This window comes from Eupeodes corollae, chromosome 1 (genome assembly GCF_945859685.1).
Source record: "Eupeodes corollae chromosome 1, idEupCoro1.1, whole genome shotgun sequence".
NCBI lineage: Eukaryota > Metazoa > Arthropoda > Insecta > Diptera > Syrphidae > Eupeodes > Eupeodes corollae.
The window spans coordinates 102,929,164-102,941,878 of NC_079147.1; the positions used below are offsets into that span (position 1 = coordinate 102,929,164).

Below are 12,715 nucleotides of genomic sequence, written 5' to 3' on the forward strand. Positions count from 1 at the left end.
CTAGATTTTCAGAGTCTGTCTCATCCACTAAATTTGGAAAAAGCATCATTAAAGGAACCAAACTGGGTGCTAAATTCTTGGGGTCAATACCTTGTATTGCGATTAAAACTTCATCATCAAAATTAATTCGGGTCTTACTTGTTTACATAATTCAATGTAGTAGTCACGACAATTAATTTTTATTGCTCTAACGTCAGAGTCTGATATGTTTTTTTTTATTAATTATTATTGCCGCTCTTGCCCCAATATAAATGTCGTTAAGTTTTAAAAAAATATTTTCGTTTGAGAAATCTATTTTATGTAGTAGCTGTAAATCATCTATAAATGGTGGCTTGACAAAATTTTGAAGAAGGGTTTTGTAATACATTTTTACAGTTTGGAGCAAGGTATGTATTTTTGGGGCTTCTGCTTGAAATTCAATGTTTATTTTATTTGTTATATTCAAAACGTAACCCAAGAAACTTACATATGTTTTATTTATTTCTGTGATCTCTGAACAGATATTATGTGCCAAATCCATATTGCTTTCTAACTCATAAGAAATAAAGAAATGTTGCAGTGGAACCCATTGTTCAAGAATTCTTGAAATAACGTTTTCCAACGAAAGCCACCTAGTTGAAGACATCTTAAGAATTTTGTGCACCTCAACTGAAAAATATTTTTGAAACTCTTCCAGTTCCAGTTTTCGCTTAGGACTATGCGCAAAAAAAGAATATATATTTGTGTCTCCTAAAATCAAAAGCAACGTATTCCACTTTTTTAGAAAACAAAGTTAACGACGCAGTTTTCTTCATTTTTTTGAAATCTATCTTTCAATGTGATTGAAACTTTCAAAAGTGTTCTTATTCCAAAGATATTTTGTTTTGAATACTAGGGTTAGAATCAAAAACAACGTATTCCGTAGGCATTTTTGAATCAAAACGACTCTATTCCTGTTTTGAAACAAAGTAGCTCTATTCCAGAGTAAATTCAAATTTTTTTTTTTTTTTAATCAAAACATATGTATTCCAAGTTTTGGTGCAAAAATCAATTACTGTCAAAATATTGTGCATGGATTTAGTAATTATTTTTAGTTCGATCTATAAAGCTATTAAGTGCGGATGCAATTTTATAAAAAGTCAGTATGGAATCGATCGAATCACCTGTTCTTACAGCATATCCACGCAAAAAAAAAATAAATAAAGAAAATACAAAGCGTCAGCTAGCTAAAGTAGAGCGGTAAGTAAATCTTTTAAGGAAAAATAAAGCATGTTTTTCATTTTCTTCACTATGTAGGTACAAAAGGAAACAATTACCAATAATGCCTACATGCAACCATAAAGGTGGATCTTATAAATGTAGAAAATTGACAACAGCAGATGCATTATATTTTTCAAATGGCTTTTATACAATACCCTCAAAAGTTTCCCAGGATGCATTTATTTTAAGCTATTGCAACATTCAAAAGCCTGAACGTTCGGACCGCAATTTGAAGAATGGGCCAAGGAAACAGTTCTCTGTTACTTATGTTGTCAGAACAAAACAAAAGCATACCGTTAAAGTTTGCCAGAAGACTTTTTTAAATATTATTGGAGTTACAGCCAGTCGAGTAAGAAATATTTGCAATAATCATTTCAAAACAGGATCAGTTCCTTCGGAGAAACGTGGTGGTGACCACAAAAGCTCTAAGCTAAGAGAGACGAAGGAACTCATAATTAAGTTTATAAAAAAATATAAAACCATGGAAGTGCATTATTGTAGGAGTAGAACCGCAAAACGACAGTACCTACCTGGCGATCTTTCCATTACTAAAATGTGGAAAGGTTTCAATCAGAGCCATCAACTCAACCAAGCTAAGTTAAGCTTTTTTCGTATGGTTTTCAACACATGCTTCAATCTTGGTTTTAAACCCCCTTCATCAGATGTCTGCTCGACATGTCTTCAAATTAAGGAACTTTTAAAAATTGAAAGAGAAGATGAAAAAAAGGTTCAACTAATGACAAAACTTCGGATCCATAAGTTGCGGGGAAAAGCATTTTTTGACCTATTAAGAGAGGAAAGAGAAGATTTGTTGACAATGTCTTTCGACTGTCAGAAAAATATGACACTACCCAAAGTTTCTGACCAAGCAGCTTATTATAGTCGTCAGATATATCTGTATCTTTTTGGTCTCGTCGTAGGTAATTCGCACTCATCTCTAACCAAAGAAAATGTTTTTTTATACTATTGGACGGAAAACAACAGACCCAAAGGATCAAACGAAATTGCATCTGCTGTATTTCACCAGCTTTGCTTTACAAATTTGGAAGGCATTAAAACGATTCGTTTGGTTGCTGATGGATGTGGTGGGCAGAATAAAAACTCGATTATGATAGGTATGTGTGAGTACTGGCTGGCAAATAGAGCACCACGTCACATTAACTCCGTCGAATTGATTTTCCCCATTCCTGGGCACTCCTACATACCACCTGATAGAGTGTTTGCTCAAATCGAGAAAAAAGTTAAAACTAAGGAAACCATCGTGGCTGTTGATGAGTATTTGTCCATTTACCAGGAACACGGAACTGTACTGAACTTGGGATCTGATGAATGTCCGGTCTTAGACTTTAAAGATGAAATTTTAAAATTTACAAAGCCACCATCCGCTTGGCATTTTAAATTCAACGCATCAAAAAGATTTATTTTAAAAAGAGGAAAACTAGGCTTAATTGGCGTTCGGGGTGAACCCTTTTATAAGTCAGATATTGGAGAAGCAAAACCAAACACAAAGAAGGGCAAACTTTTTTCTTCCATGGCTCCAAAAAGACTCCCTTTAGGTGTAAAATTAAAGGAGGCAAAGCTAAATGACGTTGATAATTTACTCCAAAAACACTTTGGATGCAATTGGAAATCCCTACAATTGCTGAATTTTTATAAGGATATTATCGAAGTAAATAAAACTCATGTTGAAGACAACATCGAAGGTGACCCAATTTGTGAACCTCACGCACCGGATGTAGCCATCAGGATTTAATTTCAACTATATTAATTTATTCTTATTATTATTAATAATTTTGTTAATGTTTTTCTTTAATTTTTAAATTACTTATTTAACCTGAAAAAATATAAAAAAATTAACCAAATTATATGTGTTTCATTTTCAAAAACAAACTATTCCGAAAAGAAAATTTCAAAATGCATCTATTCCATTCAATGAATTTCAAAACAACGCTATTCCAAAATGCATTGTTAAATATTTCAAAGACGTTTGGACTGCCAAAGCCAAATGATAAGCAATAAGCGTTGAAGATATAAGATGAAACATAAAAAGAAATCGATTTCTACTTTTACTAAGGCCTCGTCTCTACAAACGTTTTTTTTCATTATCTCAAAACTAGAAAAAGTGGAATACGTCGTTTTTGAATCTAGGAGACACATTTCTGGTCAGGGCCTCAAGATGGGAGGGAAGTTTTTTGGAAGCTGCCGAGGAACACAAATGAAATGAGTGGCAAATGCATCCCATTACATAAAGATGCGGCTGATCTTTTTGCAGAAGGGTTTTCACTCCTGACTTCTTTCCCATCATTACAGATGCATTATCCGATGCAAAACCGACTATGTTTTTATGAGGTACTTGAATATTTTGAAAAAAAGTAACTATCGTTTTGTAAATGTTTAAACTGCTCTAACCTTACATACAACAAAATCGAAATACCTTACAACTAAAACTAAGCATTTGGTTGTGCTGACGTCCGTGGTTTCATCGATTATTAGTGAAAATGGTTGGTTTCGAATAATTTTACCAATTTCTTCCAGTCCTTCTTCATTAAGAATCGTGTTGATTGTTTCCGTCGCCTTAGTTTTTCCACATTTAAGACTTTTAGCTATTTCGGAGTCGGAAGCCACAGCTTTTATCAAATCAATGATTGGTGATATCAACGAAATTGCGAGATTATATTGAATTAAAAACATTATAATTCGCAATTCTGCTGTTTTGATTTTATTTGTTTTGGTCTTGAAATTTTTTGTATGTTGAATATTATCGATCAGTGGCTGTTTCATTAACGATTGTTTCAGCTTTGTGTGTTGTTGGGAATCTTGATGTCTCTCCAGGTGTGAGTAATTATTTGGCAGATTAATCTTGCATATTTTGCAGCAGGGTCCAGTGGTATTATTAGGTCCAACTCCTTCCTCTATCCAATCAAAACTTTCGAGCCAGGCGTTCCGAAATTTTCTTACCCTCTTTTTGCTTGCTTTGGTGTCTGCTGGATCTGGATCCTTTCTTTTTACTGCAGAAGATGTTGTGTTGGTGACATCTTCCGTTAATACTTCTGTTGACCTTGAGCTAGACGGTTTTTCTGTATTTACCGATGGAAGCGATGGTGGTGGAGGAGCTTCTGAATCTTTTGGTGGTGGTTGTTTTGTTTGGGTTTTTGATATTTTTATTAAAAACCTGTCAAAATGTTAATATTTTAATAAAGGAACCATGTATATCCAAAATTATGATTTACTTTTCCATTTTTAATTTATTTTCTCCTTTCTTGAAATTTATTAATGTTTGTCAAACGGTAACTAAACTAACAGTGAATGTTTTAATAAAATGTATGAATAAGATATAGCTATGGCATGCCGATAAAAATATCGCTACCTCACTTGCTCATGCATTGAATTGAACTTCAACTGCAAAACTGTTATACTTGTGTTCCAGTTGAAATTGAAACATGACATTTTAAAGTTTAACAGAGATGTTAAATTTTGAATGGCAGCAGGGATGTGAGAAATCAGGATTTAAAAATATTTTCATTAATTTTCTATGTGGAGTCTTAAGGAGCCATTTTGAGACATGGGTAGCACAGTAGCCCTTCCTACAGTAAAGGAGCCAAATGCTACTATAGTAGCCATTCCGACAGCAGTGCTCATCATACTATCTAAAAATTTAAAAATAAAAATTAATCCGCACATGTGATTCTTTGGTATATAATTATCATATCTTGTTCCGAGTGACAGTTCGTTAGCATTGAATAATGATTTTAGACTCACCGACATTTGAGGCTATCTTCACAAATTTCCCACTAAAAACTTCATTCTCGCATGGCGGTACATGCATACTATGCGTCAAACCATTACACTTGTTTTCTTCACTCACTTTATCTTTATTTTTATCATTTCTAGTTTTTGTCCGCCCTCCGATGGTCGCGTGTCTTCGAGAATTTCACTAAGAAACTCAATATATTTATTGGACAAACTTTTGCATTTGCCCTTAACCTCAACGAGTGCCGGCTTAAGTTCGTCATCCTCAGTCGCCACCCAAACAAAATGGCTATATGCCTTTTTAACATCTAACCATAATTCTTGAAGCTCAATTCGAAATACTTCAAACGTTGATTGCGAAAGCCCTGTACCGGGTTTTACTTTAAATGTTGCATGAAAATCGACCAACGTGTAGCATGCCAAAATAAGTTTCTCGAAACTCATAGCAAAAATGAAAAAAACGCGCCCAATTTATGTTGAAAATGAAAATTGCTCAAAACCGTTATAACGCCGAAACTTAACCGTACAAAGGTAAGGTGATTTTATTTGTACCGTAGGATGTAAACCCTTCCAAACTTTACTGCTTTATATTTTAACGCGTGTAGAACGTACCAATTTTACCATTTAACTACCAAACGTTATTATTACACGGTGCCAAGCTTGCCGTTGTTAGAACGGTGCCAGAATTTATTTTGCACAAAATGGCGCTATCTGGATCGATGGATCAAATGATTTTATTAATATTTTGAAGACCTCTGGTTTTCCTGTGTAAAAAACTGCCACGGATATACATTGATGCCGCACAAAATAAACTTTTCCTTTGTTTTCCAATTTAATTTTTCTTTTTATTCAACTTTTACTTTACTTTTAACCCTGCAGTCGTCGCGCGGATTACTATTGTAATTCACTCATACAAAATGGAGTATTCCTAAGAAACTAGTGGTGGGGATTTTTCGTCTCTTTTAATAATTACAGCTAAATAGTTAGAACAGTTAGTTAACTTTACTTAATATAACATGTAATTACATTTTAAAGCCAAAATAAATTCGAAAAATTAAAGCATTTGGGTTTTATTCTATTTCTGGTGTAACATTTTGGTGAGCGACGACTGCAGGGTTAATTTACCTTTTAAATTATTTAGTGTCGTTTGGGTGGTGGGCGGTGGCGTGGCGATGTCGAACAAGAGAATAGAATGAATTAAATTTATAAAATTTTGCTGAGAAGCCGCGCCGTCAGAAAATAAGCCGTAAGCCGATCATTTACTTATGTGGTTTTCCATTGAACGAAAATATTGATGTGCCGTCGAGGGGCCGGCAATTTTTTTTCCTTAAACGTTTTCCAATGGGAAAAGTATTGATGTTTTTTCCCGACGAATTGATTCGTTTTGAATTCGTCTTTTGAGACGAATCTACACAGATTTTCACACTCAGACACATACTAAAAACTTGACAGTTTTGCAAACGTCAAATGAAATTATTGTTTATGGAAAAAATAATTGAAGAGAATTCAGCTTCGTTCTGTTGTATTTGTAAATAATTAATTTTCTGTGAAAACAATACAAAATTTGATTCATTTCTTGGCAATATTATTGTTGTGCTTTCAGGATCAGGTAATTATAAATGTATATTGAATACTTGAGATGGTTGAAGCATAATTATTTCATTTTCAGGGCATGGACTACAGAATGCTGGATTTGCTCCTAGATTCGTCCGAGGACGAAGATATCCTGAGAATTTTCAATTGGATGACTTCGACGATTGTTCAAGCTAATGAATTTTTATCCAGGAATGAAAGAAATCCCATTAAAAATTTTGAAAACGTTGTAGAAAGATATACGGACGAAGAGGTGAATAATATTTTGTTTTCTTTGGAATAATCACAGTATATGTACATACCTCTACTCACTTATTACTTTTGGTTTCAGTTTCGGCAACATTTCAGGCTCAGCCGTAAGACAGCTGCCTTGCTAACAGCAAAGTATGCCACTTCAAGGTTTTAATACAGGTTTTTCAAAAAAGGACGCATTTGGTCAGGACGGAAGTGCGTAAGTGCTGAGGTTCAATGCCTATCGTTTTAATGGTATGTTAAAAAGGCTGCGCAAAATTTTAAACGATTTAGTAAAATGTTAAAGTCATAACAAGCAACTACGTTAAAAAGATGACTTTTGCGAATTTAAACGATTTTAACAACATACTTTCTCTTAACAATTTTCTAAAGCTATAATCACAAAATCCCTCCTTAATTTTTAGCAATTTGCTAAATCTATATGACACCTGACATTGCAGAGTTAAATTGTGTTTTCATTTTGTGATTCGTGAGCTGAAATTTTGTTTTTAAATGTTTTAAGGTTTGCTGGAAATAAATGCTGCTATAGAGGAGTAGCCAACCTCTTTAATATAACACTTTCAAATGTTTATAGATGCCAAACGCAGTTTTTGGAATTTTTATTCCACATATCACCTACTTATATTAAAATGCCGTCCACAGCAGCCGAGAAGGAAAAAAATAAGATATGACTTTGCAAGGGTACTACAAAAGTTGTAATCATTTGATGCGAGTACATATGTTTAAAATGAATTTGAAAAGGTTTTGAAAATACATTTGGATGTATAGATGGAAGCTACATTTATATACGTAATCCAGCCCATAAAATCAGATCGACATATACATATAAACCGTCATGGCTTACTATCCATTACGTTGCAGGGTATGTGCGACGCAGATAAGAAGTTTGTGGATGTTTTTGTTGGAGCAACAAGTAAAAGTCATGATCAAAAATACTCCATTACCAAGATCGGAATCTCAGACTGACATTTCGGTTTGCCTACAAGCTAAGGACACATTAAATGTGAGAAAGTGTGTGTGAAATGATGCAAAAACCAAACACATTCTCACATTTAGTGTTCCGGCCCATCAAAATGCTTCATTATAGTCTGCAGGCACATCTTAATGCTTTATTTTGAATGTTTTATGGCCTCGTTCAAAAACTAAACAATCCAAACCAACAGAATCTGAAGTGCTGACATGGTCTTAAATTGGAAGATTTGTATAGCTTTTTAATTTCATTCCAAATAAATGTTGTAAATGTATATTATTTAAAATAAAACTGACCAAATACATATTTAATGATTTTTTTGTGCTGTATTTTATATTTTGTATACTCAAATATCTTTAGAAAAATTAAAAAAATAGGCTTCAAACTAATTTATTCTCACAGAAAATATTGTTTTCGACATTCGACACACATTTTTTTTAGTAAAAATCCGTTTTTTTTTTTCATACAAATTAAAATATACAACAAAAAAGTACGGAAAATTGTTAAAAATTGATGTTCGGTTTTCGATGTCTCGGGAATAATAGAAGACATTGACTTCAAATTAATTTCATTCATCAATTCTTATTATTTTTTTCATTATAAGCAGCATTTTTACTAAACATATCCTTCAAACAATAATAAGTATATTTGAACTTTGGTAATTAAACATTTTTAAGGAACGAATGAAAATTATATTATGCGTTAAATTGTGGGAATTTACTAAACAAATCTTCTGTACGTCAAGAATAAACATTCAAGTCGAATACATGATCTTTTGAATGAGTTGTGCATAAATTCAGAACAGTTTTTGACATTTTAATTTTGTGATAAATGTCAAAATTTGCATTTTATTCGCTCTGCATTCATTAAACGGGTTCGCTATAACCGTTTTGATTATTTTTTTTAAAACATTGATGTTCCTTTGATGTGTTACATAGTTTTGTTTGATAGCAAATACACGAATGTTATGCATGTTTTCGCTTATAACTCTTTTTTTTTTAAATGTAATATTTATTAATCAAAATGAAATTGAAAAATAGTCCTAAACTTAAATTATGGAGAAAACTATTTACATACTTCGATTTATTAATTTAATACAGATTTTAATTGCAAAATAAATATTTGGGCCGTTCATTAACGAAAATTTAGTAGAATTCAATAAATTGCGCTCGCACCCTTAATTTGATGGTTCTTCGAACGCATCTTTGATACAATAATTCGAGGTTAATTATGAAATTTGAAGAATTTCGTAGTGATTATTCTTAATTAGTGAATTAATTACAATAAAATGATGTTGAACATGTTTTTTTCAAGACAAAAATGTACATTGGTTCGCTATCAACAAAATGACTGCAAAATTAAAGCTTAAAACTGACTTTTTCATCGAAAAAAGTAAAAAGAAAAACCTGAAAAAACATATTAACCACCCCATTTTGTTTTTGCTTTGCAAAGTGCCGCTAGCCCACGGCATCGTTTTTTTTTTTGTTTGTTCTCACATCTATTCATGGACTAATTGTCAAAATTACAAATACAACAATGTAAACAAACGGGTTTGGGAGAGTGAAACGTACGAAAGATTCCGATCTTGGTAAATGGAGTATTTTTGGTCATGATGCGAGGATCTTTCGAATTTCGAATGTCTCGAAAAATCTCTCAAGGGTCTGCGAAGGCAAATATGATATTCTTGGTGACTCAGCTTATCCGTAAAGAGAGTATTTGTTCACTCCCTATGGAGATTATGGTGACCTTACTGACCAACAAAAAAAATGTAATAAAAAACATTGCCAGACGCGAGTTAAGATTGAAAACACTTTCGGATTGCTTAAGCAAAGATTTCGGCAGCTTACTCGTCTCGATTTCCAGACTGTTTGCAGAATGGCAAAATTTGTGCTGGGATGTTGAGTGTTGCATAATTTGTGCATTGAACAAGATGATTTGTGGCTGCAAGCTCTCGAATCAGAAGTTTCGTCTTCGCGAAATGAGATTGCAAGGCCAGACGGAGAGGAAAATGAAGTCCTAGAAGCTTTTTTACTTGCCGATGATGGTGAAAGAAAAAGAAATGCTATCGCCGCTGCTATGCGCTGAAATCAACACGAAATTCGACGAAAACAACTTACTTTTAACTTGTTTATATTATCAATTATTATTTTATATATTGTACTTATAAATGTAATAATAAACAAAAATAATTTACATTAAAAACAAAAAACATAAATAAACATAAATTCATTTAATAAAAACAAAATAAAATAAAATAAAATAATTCAGTCTTTTTTAAGGCATTATTGTTTTGAAAATTGCTTTTTTTTCAACTTTTCAGAGATACTTCTCAGTATTTTTAATTTTTCATTGTAATATTCGTCTTTCCTTTTCAAGAAGCGCTCCAAAAAATTCTGAATGGTATCGACCAATTGTTGCAATAGATTTTGCTGTGGTTGTCGTTGGCGTTGATGACGTGGCTGGTTTGTGTCCCCGGAAGTCGATGCAGACCCCAAAGTCGACGATTGATCCCGAGGTCGAAGCTGATTCCGAGATCGACGCCGATCTCGAGGTCGACGACGTCAGTACCGAAGTCGACGCCAACCGAGAGGTCGACGCTAATTCCGAGGTCGGCGCTGATGTTGAGATCGATTTTGAAGTGGCTTGCGCTGAAGGTATTGAGCCTTTTTTGGAATAGATTGTTCCTGGTGACACTCCTGTGTCTAAGAGGAAAGAGTCATCCCTCTGAATAATCTCGTTCATTTCCTCACCAAAACCATTTCCTCATAAGCGGGACCACTGGTATTATTGTTGTCAATCACTTTTTGTGCTGTTTTTCTTTGCGACATGGGTTGGGGATGGTGGTGCTGATGTCAACGGTGATGATGGTAGTGATGTTGATGATGCTGAGGAGTCCGTGTTCGTGATGGCGGATGTTGAATTGCTGCTATTGTTGTGGGCTCTGTGGCCGGTGTTTCCAAACTTGTTTCTCCTTCTTCATAGAGACCATAAAATAGAGCGACGTTAGCAAAAAGCACGTTGACTTCTTCTTTTGCTGCAAATAAAAAGATTATTTCGTATTTTATACATTATATTCTATTTCATTACTTACTTGTTCGGTGTTGTATTAGAATTTGATCATCCTCTACAACAAAATTTCCTGACTCATCAATGACCAGGTCAAAGTCAGATAGATCAATAGAGTAACTCATTTTCAATTTGTTGTGCTTTTCAAATAATTAAAAAAACATTAAACATCAATTCACACCAGACCGGTAGCAGCTAATGAAATTGAATTCAAAACAATAGACGAGACGCGGGATTAATACTGTAAATATTTTAGTATGCTTCTGAAAGCTGCTACACTAATACACTTACAAAAAGATATTGCTACGTTTTTTCGTTCCATTGGAACCAAAAAATATTGATTATTAGTAGCGACAGGCCGTCTATTTCATGTGGTTCAATGGAAATCGACATTAGTTTCCACCTTAAGGGTGTTAACAACATGAGCGACGACTATGCTCAGCTAATGCTTGAACATTTGGTTTTGTAAGACTCTGTACATATATATTTGGGCTACCCCTCCCGTAGATGGAAGAGAGGAACTCGTTGTTTTGAACTACAAGAGTTTGAGACGGCAATGCATTGGCTAAGCTGATTGGAGAAGCGTAGGAGAGGCTTGATTTGGGAATCGTTGTACATGGACAAATTACTGGACCATTTACCTCCAGGTTTTTTATTTTTGCTTAGACATGCTCTCAAGATGAATCTTTCGAATAATTGGAGCTCCTTGGCTACCGTTGGTGATATTTTAAACCATGTCAAGAATCCATATGAAATCACTGGTCTAATAAGATATTTGTAAATCCTGGGGGGCATTCCGTAAAACGATTATCGTCAGACGATATCGATTCGACGATAGTCTTACTTCCCGTAAGACGATAATCGTCAAAGTGATATCGTCAAAACGATAGCGTTTGCACGATAGCTAAACCGTCTGTCATTAATTTCCAAATTCAACTAAGCAAATTGAAGTCAAAATGTTTCGATGTAGTTTAATTTTGTTACAAAGTGGAAATGAAAACTACAAAAAAACAATTAATACGATAACGAAGACAATTAAGAGATAATTCGGACCCTTTATCTGTTCCAACCCATATGTAAGCATTTTATTTTATATACAAACGAGAATATTTACATACGTATTACTAATTGTTGACCGACGGTACTTTGAAGTACCACAATGTTTTACATGAACTAAAAACTATATAGCGGTAAATTTTGGTTCTGTTGACCAACGGTACTTACAAGTACCATAATAATCTCTATACATTTTGGTGTTTGTGATTTTTTAATTTATTTTAGTGAGTGTTATAACTGTTTCTTTAATAGATATTAAGACTTAGAAGAGAGTAGTTTTAGTTGATTTTTGCGTTTGAAGATCTTAGTTGGCTTGGTAGCTTTCGTATTTTTTTTTTTTAATTTATAAGCTTATCTGCATAATATCTAACTTTCTAAAAAACAATACATCAATTGAATTTATAAATATTTTTTATATATTTTCGACAAAAAGTAAAAGTGGACTGGTAAGTACCGTCGGGCAATTTTCATATATGTAGGTATATCCAGATAAATTGAATTATGTCGGGTGTAAAGAATGTTTTATTGAACGATGATGAAATGTTGGCTATGGTTGAAGATTTGCCATCAGATAATAATGAAAACACTGATCTTGAAGATGATGATGAAGTGGATTTACTAACGATACGTTCAAGAATACGCGCTAGAGCCCAACCCAATATGGAACCTAATGAAGCTGTGCTTCAAGATCAGCTTGAAACCCTTCCGGGTGAGGAAATTTCAGACAATCGTCCGGGATGTAGCCATGTCAGTTTTCTTGAAGGTGCTCTTGATAATATTGTTTATCAG

The 12,715-nt window shown here is 33.7% G+C and overlaps 1 protein-coding gene and 1 pseudogene across 1 annotated transcript in view; both read left to right on the forward strand.

Annotated features, from left to right (window-relative positions):
* Positions 1-12,715, forward strand: part of LOC129942051 (uncharacterized) — a 379,273-nt gene that overhangs the window by 48,674 nt on the left and 317,884 nt on the right. The gene's annotated exons all lie outside the window — the stretch shown is intronic.
* LOC129942201 (uncharacterized) lies at positions 6,674-10,481 on the forward strand (annotated as a pseudogene).